Genomic DNA, 12,183 nt, shown 5'->3' with positions numbered 1-12,183 from the left:
CATATGCGGTATGGGGACCAGGTGGGATCCGAGAGAGGCTGCAGGTTGCTTGATGGTGTATGCAGAGCCCAACTGTCATTCCTGGGATGTCCAGAGCTGTGAAGGCAAGTGTCTCTGTCTCTGCAGGGGGGGGGGTTGGATTGGGGGACTCTGGTGTTGGTCGGTGTCAGGCTCTCTCTCTGGGGGGGGCATTCGGTTTTTGTGTTGCCTAGGGCAGAACAAAACCTACCACTGCAAGTTCATGTCTGGTGTGACAGTGTGACACACTGTCACTATGGAGATGGCCAGGAAAAAGACATAGCGTTTGCATGTCTGCTGACTGCGGGATTACAGAACATAGATTGCTGCTTTTGCAGCTTTTTCCAGATCTTGGTATTTCCAGATGGGGCTCTTTAATTTGGAGATTCCTAACAGCCTTGGGCAAGACAGAATCTCCATCCCAGTGTCCGGGTGTTGTGGACAACCAGCAGGGTGTGTGACCAGGTGCATACAACCCTTATAATGATGGGCTGGTAAGAGCAGTAGGAGGTGGGAGTTGGAACTGTATGAAGACAGAGCCTTGTCAGGAGAGTTGGGAGCACCTAGTGAAGACTACAACCCATCTGGGCCTAAGGACTGGGAAAGTCTGGCCAGCTCAGAGTTTTGGAGACCAAGAGAGGGTCTGGGAGGCTCATGAAGCTTTGGAGGCCAATAAGTCCAGGGGGGCTGGAGAGAATCCAGAAGTCTCTGGTCAGTACAAGCGGAGATACTGTGAAAACCCTGTCAAGAGGCCATGTGGGCCTCAACAGCAAAGTGCCGTCACCTAGGCGAGAGAGAAAGAGCCTGGACAGCAAGAGGTCTGAGAGACCCAAACAAGCAGAGATACTACGGACCAAAGAGCCAGGTGGTTCAGTTTTTTTAATTTGTGTTTGCTGACTGAAGTTGAAACCCCCGCATGGGAATCTTGGATTGACTTTTGTTTTGTTTTCTCCCTTTTTAAAAAAAAAGTGGGCTAACGGGCCATTAATTATAATCCCTGTGTGACATGGACTCACTGTACAAAAATTGCATCTACCACTGAGCTAAGCACCCCCCATGTAATTTTGGATAAGTGTTCAACTTAAACTTTAGAGGGAATAACAACTATTTTTTTCTAGTATCTTATTTTTCAAATGTCACTTTCAGATGACTACATTGTCTTGCATGTACAGTTTAAGGCATCCCCAAAGCATGTTATTTAAAGCAATTGTATTATTTCAAATGCTGACCTTGAAGCTGCATAAAAGGCTCTCTCTTTGCTATATTATCTTTGCTTTATGTTTGTTTGATATGTACATGAGCCACATGGCTCTTTCCTGCTCAGCATTCCATTTTTGTAATTAGTTTGCATTTTCTCTATAAAAAAGGCCACCATTGAATTACAAATACCTGCCTAAGACCACTAAGATGTACCATACACAGCTTGTGTTTTGTCTGAATTGAGTAAAGTTTGAGCTTTGGGTAGCCTTGTCAGCACTTCTCAGCTTGGCAAAACTCAATTGCAAAATATAAGGAGCTGGGTGGAAAATTGTTGGAAAAACAGTTATTGCCTCCAATCACATTAAGTCGTTGCTGCAGAATTTAGGCAGTGACAGATGCCACAGCTGCTTGAATGCAATAGCTGGCATAGGAGACTTTTTTGCTTGAATGCAATAGCTGGCAGGGGAGATTTAGCACAGATGTGGGAACTGAATATAAGCTGTGGTTGTACAATTTACCGCTCTAGGCTTAGGGCAATAGGTTTGGTTTTCATGCATGTGAACTTTGAGTTCTGGCTGATTTTCTCTGCCCCATTCATTATCAAATAAGAATGGCCAGGGAACATACTCAATACATAGAAAAATGTATCGTTGAATAAAAGAAAAGAAGCATTCAAAGTAAATTTGAGTTTACTGTAAGCAAAAAGAAAAAATAGCCAAACTGGCCCTTGATCCTGGGCAACCACCATTTTGCTCACTTGCTTGCTAAAATATTATGTGCAACTCACATCCGTAACAGATTCTGGCCAAGCAGAAAAACTGTAATTCACCACTCAAATAAAAGAAAGAGATGGTGATGTTACTCCTCTCCTTCCAAACTACTCCAGCATGACAAGGCATGATTTGTTTATACAAATCACTGATGCCACTATTGCATGTCACCCACAACAAATCCACTTTCTATAAACAGATCATGTGAAAAATATGGCTTCCCCCAGGAACCACAAGCAGTACTTCATCTGTCATGTGAACTTCATGAATGTGTTATAGGCTTTCCTTGGTCCACACAACCACAAATGCTAGGATATATTATAAGCCTAAAAAGGAACAGAAACACATTTTAATTTGTATATAGAAACCAATTTTACAAGTATTTTTATAAATGTATTATATTTAGAATTCCTGAGTTCAACTCCTATTCTCCACTATCCTCTTCCCTTATATATGGACCTAGGAGTTATTTCTAACAATTCCTCACCTCAAGCTTATTCATAATGACTCCTCAATTCTTTTGACAATGGTAATGTATTTGGTCCTGCTGGTGTAGCCTATTAAAATCATTCTGAGAGAGTAAAAGAGAGAAAGACAATGAAAGAGTGAGAGAGAGAAAGAAAGAAAGAGGGAGAGAGAGTGAGAGCAAAACAGAGAAAAATAATGCAAGATAGAGAAGTAACTTCATTAAACTTGGCAAAAGGTTGCTGGATTATATCAATTTATAACATGAAATGCTTATAATGAATACAATATATGCTGTATGTGAAAGAACTTTGCACTAAAGTAGTTCTAAAGACAGAATATTTTTCACCTTATGCATTCCCTACACAGTTCTGATTCCCTCTCCTTACTCAGGTGCCATGATTAATGCCATTCAATATGCATATTATGCAGGACACAACAGGCCTTGATAATCCTGGCAGTCTTGAGGAGAGTAGAGAAGCTCACCCCTAGGGCTGGTTAACAACCTGTTCTACTGCAACATAGCTAATTAACACACAAAGGAAAGACCTGAATCTATTGACTAATCTCAGACCATAACTAAGTATACTGCAACCTCACTGCACTTCTCTTGTTGTTGCCAACAGAAAAACAACTAGAGCCTTATAAAGATAGCAAAAAAAAAAAAAGCCACAAAAAAATTGAAAAAGGACATCAGTTGCCAAGTTTCAGGGCAGATGAACTCAGGTTCTCTGCCAAAGAATGTTTCTGCAATTAACCCAGGGGAGGGTCTTCCAGGCAAACAGTTTACATCTTGAAGAACTGGAGCGGCACATTAAGAATTCCTAGAGGTTCCAGAAGACAGAGTCCTTGTTTCTCTATCAAGCAACACAAGGCTGTCACAGAGGCATGTGTTTATTGCTATGAAAAACTCCTTGTACTCCCAAAACTTTTAAGGAATAGACTCCAGGAGGAATTAATGAAAGAATATTGTAGTGGTAAAATATCAATGCACCCTCAAACAGGTTAGGTTAACAAGCATGTGTTAGATATTATGCATGTAGCAGAGAGGCCATTTACACTAGACCATGTGGGGTGACTCATGTACTACCAATTGAAAATGTTGCCGTTCATTGCCCAGGAAAGTCTATCTGGTGGGGATTACCAGACTGATATGGATGATTTTCAACTAGGTAATATACACAAACGACAACTTTTGTCCTTTGCATTGTTTTTGGATCTATATTTTTATATGCCATTGTCCAAATATGGTCATGCCCATATTTGGTCAATGATGTTACCTAGGGGGACCCCACCCCTTTGTTTAAATTATGTGGCAGGAACCTGAAGCTGTCATTGGTGATGAGTGAGCATTGGTGGGCATCATTTCTCTTGATTGACGAGGATTTGCATTGCTAGACAATGTGATTGATATTAGATTAGTTTTTTTTCATCTTTTACAAAATAGACTTGTCAAAAGTATGTGTTTTTGACTACCTACATTTTTGAGCATTAATGAATATGCATTCTTAATCATATGGGGGTGATATCTAGAGGCTTTTTTTTAAACAAAACCTGAGATTTGCCCAAGGGTTCCCTCTCCATGCTGATGCTGCATGGACTGGTATCTAGCATGATTCAGAAGGAAGGAGGGGAACATGTCTGCCCACCCTTTCCTAACTTTCCAGCTGCATACTCTAAGAAGGGTTGGGTATGAATTTTGTGGAGCCACACACTTTGTTCTGTTTTTTTGCATGGGGTTTCTACTTACAATCCATACCAGACCCTTTTCCAAGCATGCAGCCTGCAGAATAGGAAAAGGGGGAGGGTGTCTTTTTGTTTATTTACAGGGTCCCCCTAAAATCTATACCAGACCTGTAGGGGTTTATTTGCTAAAACTGGAGAGTCCAAAATCAGACTCCCTTCTGCATAGAAACCAATCAGCTTCTAACCTCAGCTTGTTCAATGAAGCTTTGGCAATGAAACCTGGAAGCTGATTGGTTTCTATGCAGAAGGGAGTCTGATTTTGGACTCTCCAGCTTTAGTAAATAAACCCCGTAGAGTCTAATATTAATTTGGAGGGGCCCAACTTTTTTTTTTTTTTACACAATCCCCATTTCTTTATTTACATTCACTTGCCAGCTGGGTATACTTGGCTATCAGTTGAAAGTCCAGGCAGGGATGTGTCACTGGTTGTTAGGACACCTCCAGCCTCTGGCTCTCTAACAACCAGGACAAAAGAGGGTGAAGCTGTCACATTTAGCAGTGATAGTAAAACTGATGCTAAACATATCTCTTCTCACTTCACTGGAGGTATGGCTTGACAGCCAGAGGATCGTTCACAAATTTTCATAAAAAGGCATCTGGACAATCTGTTAAAAACTTTATGTAGAAGACAACATTAAAATTTCAGATTTTGGTGGCTGAAAATATATGTGAGATATTACTTGTCTTGGAATTTTTTGAGAAAATAATATAATATACATTTTTGAAAAACCCACAATTATAGATGCTGCCATTGCTTGATTCCCTAAGTTGGTTCTATATATGTTACAGATCACAGTATTTCTTCACTTTCATTCAAAGAAAAGCTAAAGTAAAGCCTTTACAAAACAAATGCAATAATTAGAGATGAGCGAATCGAAGTATCCGAAGTGGAATTCGAGTCGAATATCGGAAAAATTTCGATTCGTGCCGAATCCGAAAAATAGCCTAATTCGGACGCGCGAATCGAAATTTTTCAGAAAATGGCGGCTGACATGTGCGGCGACGGAGCGGGGATGTCTGGGAAGGCGCGCAGACAAGGCGCGCTGACCCATAATGCATTCCTCAACTACATGTGATCGCATCAGCCAATCAGCAGCCAGCCAGCCAGCACTGTGTAATGGTCGAGCTATAAATAGCGGCCATTTTGGAATTCTTCATTTGCCTGCAGTTATTGAACAGAGGCAGACCGCTCTGTACTAGGGACAGGGACAGAGTTAGGGCCACAGAAACGATAATTGGGGACAGAGAAAAGTTACTTAGGGACAGAGAACCATTACTCAGGGACACAGACTTGTTAATGAGGGCCACAGAATCGTTATTTAGGGACAAAGAAACGCTAGTTAGGGCCACAGAATTCATAATCAGGGACAGACAGAATTGTTACTCAGTGCCAGAGAATTGTTACTTAGGGCCACAGAAACATTATTAGGGCCACAGAATTTTTACTCAGGGACAGACAGAATTGTTACTGAGTGCCAGAGAATTGTTACTCAGGGACAGACAGAATTGTTACTGAGTGCCAGAGAATTGTTACTTAGGGCCACAGAAACTTTAATTAGGGCCACAGAATTTTTACTCAGGGACAGACAGAATTGTTACTGAGTGCCAGAGAATTGTTACTCAGGGACAGACAGAATTGTTACTGAGTGCCAGAGAATTGTTACTTAGGGCCACAGAAACTTTACTTAGGGCCACAGAATTTTTACTCAGGGACAGACAGAATTGTTACTGAGTGCCAGAGAATTGTTACTCAGGGACAGACAGAATTGTTACTGAGTGCCAGAGAATTGTTACTCAGGGCCCCAGAAACTTTACTTAGGGCCACAGAATTTTTACTCAGGGACAGACAGAATTGTTACTGAGTGCCAGAGAATTGTTACTCAGGGACAGACAGAATTGTTACTGAGTGCCAGAGAATTGTTACTTAGGGCCACAGAATTGTTACTCGCACAGACACAGAATTGTTACTCGCACAGACACAGAATTGTTACTGAAGGCCACAGAACTGTTACTTAGGGCCACAGAATTGTTACTCGCACAGACACAGAATTGTTACTCGCACAGACACAGAACTGTTACTGAGGGCCACAGAACTGTTACTTAGGGCCACAGAATTGTTACTCGCACAGACACAGAATTGTTACTCAGGGCCACAGAACTGTTACTTAGGGACAAAGAAACGCTAGTTAGGGCCACAGAATTCATACTCAGGGACAGACAGAATTGTTACGGAGTGCCAGAGAATTGTTACTCTGGGCCACAGAAACTTTACTTAGGGCCACAGAATTTTTACTCAGGGACAGACAGAATTGTTACTGAGTGCCAGAGAATTGTTACTCAGGGACAGACAGAATTGTTACGGAGTGCCAGAGTATTGTTACTCAGGGCCACAGAAACTTTACTTAGGGCCACAGAATTTTTACTCAGGGACAGACAGAATTGTTACTGAGTGCCAGAGAATTGTTACTCAGGGACAGACAGAATTGTTACTGAGTGCCAGAGAATTGTTACTTAGGGCCACAGAAACTTTACTTAGGGCCACAGAATTGTTACTCGCACAGACACAGAATTGTTACTCGCACAGACACAGAACTGTTACTGAGGGCCACAGAAACTTTACTTAGGGCCACAGAATTGTTACTCGCACAGACACAGAATTGTTACTCGCACAGACACAGAACTGTTAAGGAGGGCCACAGAACTGTTACTTAGGGCCACAGAATTGTTACTCGCACAGACACAGAATTGTTACTCAGGGCCACAGAACTGTTACTCAGGGACAAAGAAACGCTAGTTAGGGCCACGGAATTCATACTCAGGGACAGACAGAATTGTTACGGAGTGCCAGAGAATTGTTACTCAGGGCCACAGAAACTTTACTTAGGGCCACAGAATTTTTACTCAGGGACAGACAGAATTGTTACTGAGTGCCAGAGAATTGTTACTCAGGGACAGACAGAATTGTTACTGAGTGCCAGAGAATTGTTACTTAGGGCCACAGAAACTTTACTTAGGGCCACAGAATTGTTACTCGCACAGACACAGAATTGTTACTCGCACAGACACAGAATTGTTACTGAAGGCCACAGAACTGTTACTTAGGGCCACAGAATTGTTACTCGCACAGACACAGAATTGTTACTCGCACAGACACAGAACTGTTACTGAGGGCCACAGAACTGTTACTTAGGGCCACAGAATTGTTACTCGCACAGACACAGAATTGTTACTCAGGGCCACAGAACTGTTACTTAGGGACAAAGAAACGCTAGTTAGGGCCACAGAATTCATACTCAGGGACAGACAGAATTGTTACGGAGTGCCAGAGAATTGTTACTCAGGGCCACAGAAACTTTACTTAGGGCCACAGAATTTTTACTCAGGGACAGACAGAATTGTTACTGAGTGCCAGAGAATTGTTACTCAGGGACAGACAGAATTGTTACGGAGTGCCAGAGAATTGTTACTCAGGGACAGACAGAATTGTTACTGAGTGCCAGAGAATTGTTACTTAGGGCCACAGAAACTTTAATTAGGGCCACAGAATTTTTACTCAGGGACAGACAGAATTGTTACTGAGTGCCAGAGAATTGTTACTCAGGGACAGACAGAATTGTTACGGAGTGCCAGAGAATTGTTACTCAGGGCCACAGAAACTTTACTTAGGGCCACAGAATTTTTACTCAGGGACAGACAGAATTGTTACTGAGTGCCAGAGAATTGTTACTCAGGGACAGACAGAATTGTTACTGAGTGCCAGAGAATTGTTACTTAGGGCCACAGAAACGTTATTAGGGCCACAGAATTTTTACTCAGGGACAGACAGAATTGTTACTGAGTGCCAGAGAATTGTTACTTAGGGCCACAGAAACTTTAGTTAGGGCCACAGAATTGTTACTCAGGGACAGACACAGAATTGTTACTGAGGGCCACAGAACTGTTACTTAGGGCCACAGAATTGTTACTCGCACAGACACAGAATTGTTACTGAGGACCACAGAACTGTTACTTAGGGCCACAGAATTGTTACTCGCACAGACACAGAATTGTTACACAGGGACACAGAACTGTTACTGAGGGCCACAGAACCGTTACTTAGGGCCACAGAATTGTTACTCGCACAGACACAGAATTGTTACTCGCACAGACACAGAATTGTTACTGAGGGCCACAGAACTGTTACTTGGGGCCACAGAAACGTTAATCAGGGACACAGAATTGTTACTGAGGGCCACAGAACTGTTACTTAGGGCCACAGAATTGTTACTCGCACAGACACAGAATTGTTACACAGGGACACAGAACTGTTACTGAGGGCCACAGAACCGTTACTTAGGGCCACAGAATTGTTACTCGCATAGACAGAATTGTTACTCGCACAGACACAGAATTGTTACTCGCACAGACACAGAATTGTTACTCAGGGCCACAGAACTGTTACTGAGGGCCACAGAACTGTTACTTAGGGCCACAGAATTGTTACTCGCACAGACACAGAATTCTTACTCGCACAGACACAGAATTGTTACTCAGGGAAACAGAACTGTTACTGAGGGCCACAGAACTGTTACTTAGGGCCACAGAATTGTTTCTCGCACAGACACAGAATTGTTACTCGCACAGACACAGAATTGTTACTGAGGGCCACAGAACTGTTACTTGGGGCCACAGAAACGTTAATCAGGGACACAGAATTGTTACTGAGGGCCACAGAACTGTTACTTAGGGCCACAGAATTGTTACTCGCACAGACACAGAATTGTTACTCAGGGACACAGAATTGTTACTCAGGGACACATAATCGTTTAATTAAAGAGTATGTCAGACAACATGCAGAGGAGTGGCAGAGGAGGCAATGTTTTAGGAGCGAGCAGACGTGGCAGCAGAGGAAGGGGTCGAGGCAGCACTATTCGCAGCCAGAGGCCAGTGCTCCCGGTGTCATCCAGCGGTCGTGTCTCCACCGACAACCCTGCCGTCGTCGATTGGTTGGCTCGGTCGTCTTCCTCTTCCCAGGTCACCTCTGACACCTACAGTCAACGGTCGGTGGGTACGTCAGACACAACCGTTAGTTGGCATGGCCCGGGACCAAGCCCACTGAAATCACGTGTCCTCTACCTGCCCCTGTCCTTTGGTGTTCCCTCACCAAGCGAAGTATCGCATGCTGTGGGCTCAGCCCCACTGTACAGTGAGGAAGAGCTAACAGAGGGCGGTCAGGAACGGGGGGAGACATCCGCCTTTTCAGCAGCCAGGCGAAGAAGTAGTGGCGAGGAGAGTGGCTCGGTAGCCGGTCTAGAGACAGGTCTGTCTCCTGACCCAGACGCAGCCGAGGGGGCTAGTAGTGAGGCGGAGACCCTACTTGATGATGAGGAGGTTGATCGCACTTGGCAGCCTCGTCGTCATCAGGCAATTTCTTCCGCATCATCAGGAGAAGAGGGTGGCAGCTTGGCAGCGAGCAAAACAGTCGGTGGGTTGCCCAGGAGACAGCAGCAGGGTCGCAGCAGTGTCAGTGGAGCCAAACGGCCACGGAGTAGAGCACCAGCTCCACTGCAGCCTACCACCACGGCCAGTAGTGGTGCCGGTGTGCACGGAGGAAGCAGCAGTCAGCCAGTGAGGAGTATCGGGGGCAAAGTTTCCTACTCGGCGGTGTGGCAATTTTTCGTCAAGCCGCCCGAGGAAGTAAACGTAGCCGTATGTCGACTATGTGGCCAGAAAGTCAAGCGTGGCCAGGGGGCCCATGTTGGGACTACAGCGTTGCGGCAGCATATGCAGCGTCGCCATTTGGTGGCCTGGGAAAACCGTGATAAAGATACGGCGGTTCTGCCCGCCCCAGCCCCCGCTCCATCACCCGCTCCGTTACTTGCTCCGTCACCCGACGTCAATCGCCCTCCATCAGCCAGTCAAGGCTCCAACACCTCTGCTGAGGGGAGTTGTCGCTCGTTGGCATCTTCCGCTCGTTCAGATGCTCCTTCTCCTGCTACTCCTCTTCACGGATTCCGTCAGCAGTCTTTCTTGGAATCCGTTTCCAAGAGACAACAGTTTGCGAGCACGCACCCGACGGTGCAAAAGCTGAACGTCCTCCTGTCCAAGTTGCTGGTGCTGCAGTCCCTCCCTTTCCAAGTGGTGGACTCAGCACCTTTCAGAGAAATGATGGCTTGTGCCGCGCCGCGGTGGAGAGTGCCAAGCCGTCATTTCTTCGCCAAAAAGGCAGTGCCAGCCCTGCATTCACATGTAGAAGACATGGTGGGCCAGTCTTTGAGCATGTCGGTCTCTGCCAAAGTGCACGGCAGCGCCGACGTGTGGAGCTGTAACTATGGTCAGGGACAGTACATGTCATTTACGGCCCACTGGGTGAACGTGGTGCCGTCACAGCCGCACCAGCAACTTGGACAGGTCACGCCGCTTTTGCCTCCACGTTTGCACGTCCTTGGTCCGGCAAAGATGTCCGCCTCTACCACCTCTTCTTCCGCCGTGTCCTCAGCCGCCACCCCCGTGCCAAGTCCCATTACCCGACCGGCATATCACATGTGCAGGGCGCAACGGTGTCACGCTGTTCTGCACCTGGTATGCCTTGGCGAACGTAGTCACACAGGGGAGGAACTTCTGAGTGTAATGAACAGAGAAATCGACAGATGGCTGTCTCCGCGCAAACTGAAAATCGGAACCATGTTGACCGACAACGGAAAGAACATGGTGTCTGCTCTGCGTCAAGGAAGGTTGTGCCATGCGCCATGCATGGCTCACGTGTTCAATCTGGTTGTCAAGCGGTTCTTAAAATCCACCATCCCACTGCAAGACATCCTTAAAATGTCACGTAAACTTTGCATGCATTTCAGCCATTCCTACACCGCAAAGCACACCCTCCTTGAGCTGCAGTGGCAGAACGGAATTCCACAGCATCGCCTGATCTGCGACGTTGCAACAAGGTGGAATTCAACCCTACACATGTTAGACCGCCTTTACGAACAGCGAAAGGCCATCACCGATTTCCTGATGTTAAAAGCGGATAAAGGTACTCCCCTGTGTAACTTCGATGTCAGCCATTGGCAGCTCATGCGTGACACCTGCCGCTTGCTCAGGCCCTTTGAGGAGGCCACGCTATTCGTGAGTCGGCAGGACTATGGGATGAACGACGTCATTCCTCTGTTGCACGTCCTTGAACAAATGCTGTTAACAATGGCTGGTCAGGGTGCGGTAGACGTGGCACACAGATCTCAACGCCACATGACCCCTGTGGGGGCAGGACAGGAAGAAGAGGAGGAGGTAGAGGAGGACATTTGTGCTCAGGAATTATTGAGTGAAATGGGTGGTTTTTCCACTCAGCGGACAGGAGTGGAGGAGCAGGAGCATCTGGTAGAGGAGGAGGAGGAGGAGACAGAGGACCCAGACGCACCGTGGCAGTATGCTGTGGAGATGGAGGCAGGGATTCCCTCGCATTCCTTGGCACAAATGGCCCATAGCATGCTCGCTTGCTTGCGTAGCGACAGCCGAATAATAACCATCAGACAGAGGGATGACTTTTGGCTGTCCACCTTGTTGGACCCTCGCTACCGTTCCAAAATGGTGGCCTTTTTCACACCTGCTGAGAGGGAGGCCAAAATAACGTACTATAAAAACCACCTATGTAGTCAGTTGGTCTCTGCCTTTGTGCGCCAACGTCCATCCTCAGACACTGTGGGCCCTGTGCGCTCGCGTTCCGCTGCCATGGCAGCAGGGGAGGGGTGGGGTGGTAGGAGCAGTGGCAGCTCCACCAGCAGCGGCTGCCTCAGTCTGCAGTCGATGATGAGTAGCGTTCTTCACCAGCGCAGTGAGGAAACTACTAACCAGCCGCAGCAGCAGCAGCAGCAGCATCAGGTGGACCTGGAGCAGGACCTCAAACAACAGGCTTGGGCCTACTTGGACAGCACCCTGCCAACCGAGGTAGACAATCCCCTTGACTACTGGGCAACGAAACTTGACCTTTGGCCCCAACTAGCTGAATTTGCCC

The sequence above is a fragment of the Staurois parvus genome, unplaced genomic scaffold (genome assembly GCF_062004578.1).
Source record: "Staurois parvus isolate SC_StPar_1 unplaced genomic scaffold, SC_StPar_1.0 ptg000243l, whole genome shotgun sequence".
NCBI classification, from domain to species: domain Eukaryota; kingdom Metazoa; phylum Chordata; class Amphibia; order Anura; family Ranidae; genus Staurois; species Staurois parvus.
The sequence above is the reverse complement of the archived record's forward strand: the minus strand, read 5'-3'. Positions refer to the sequence as shown.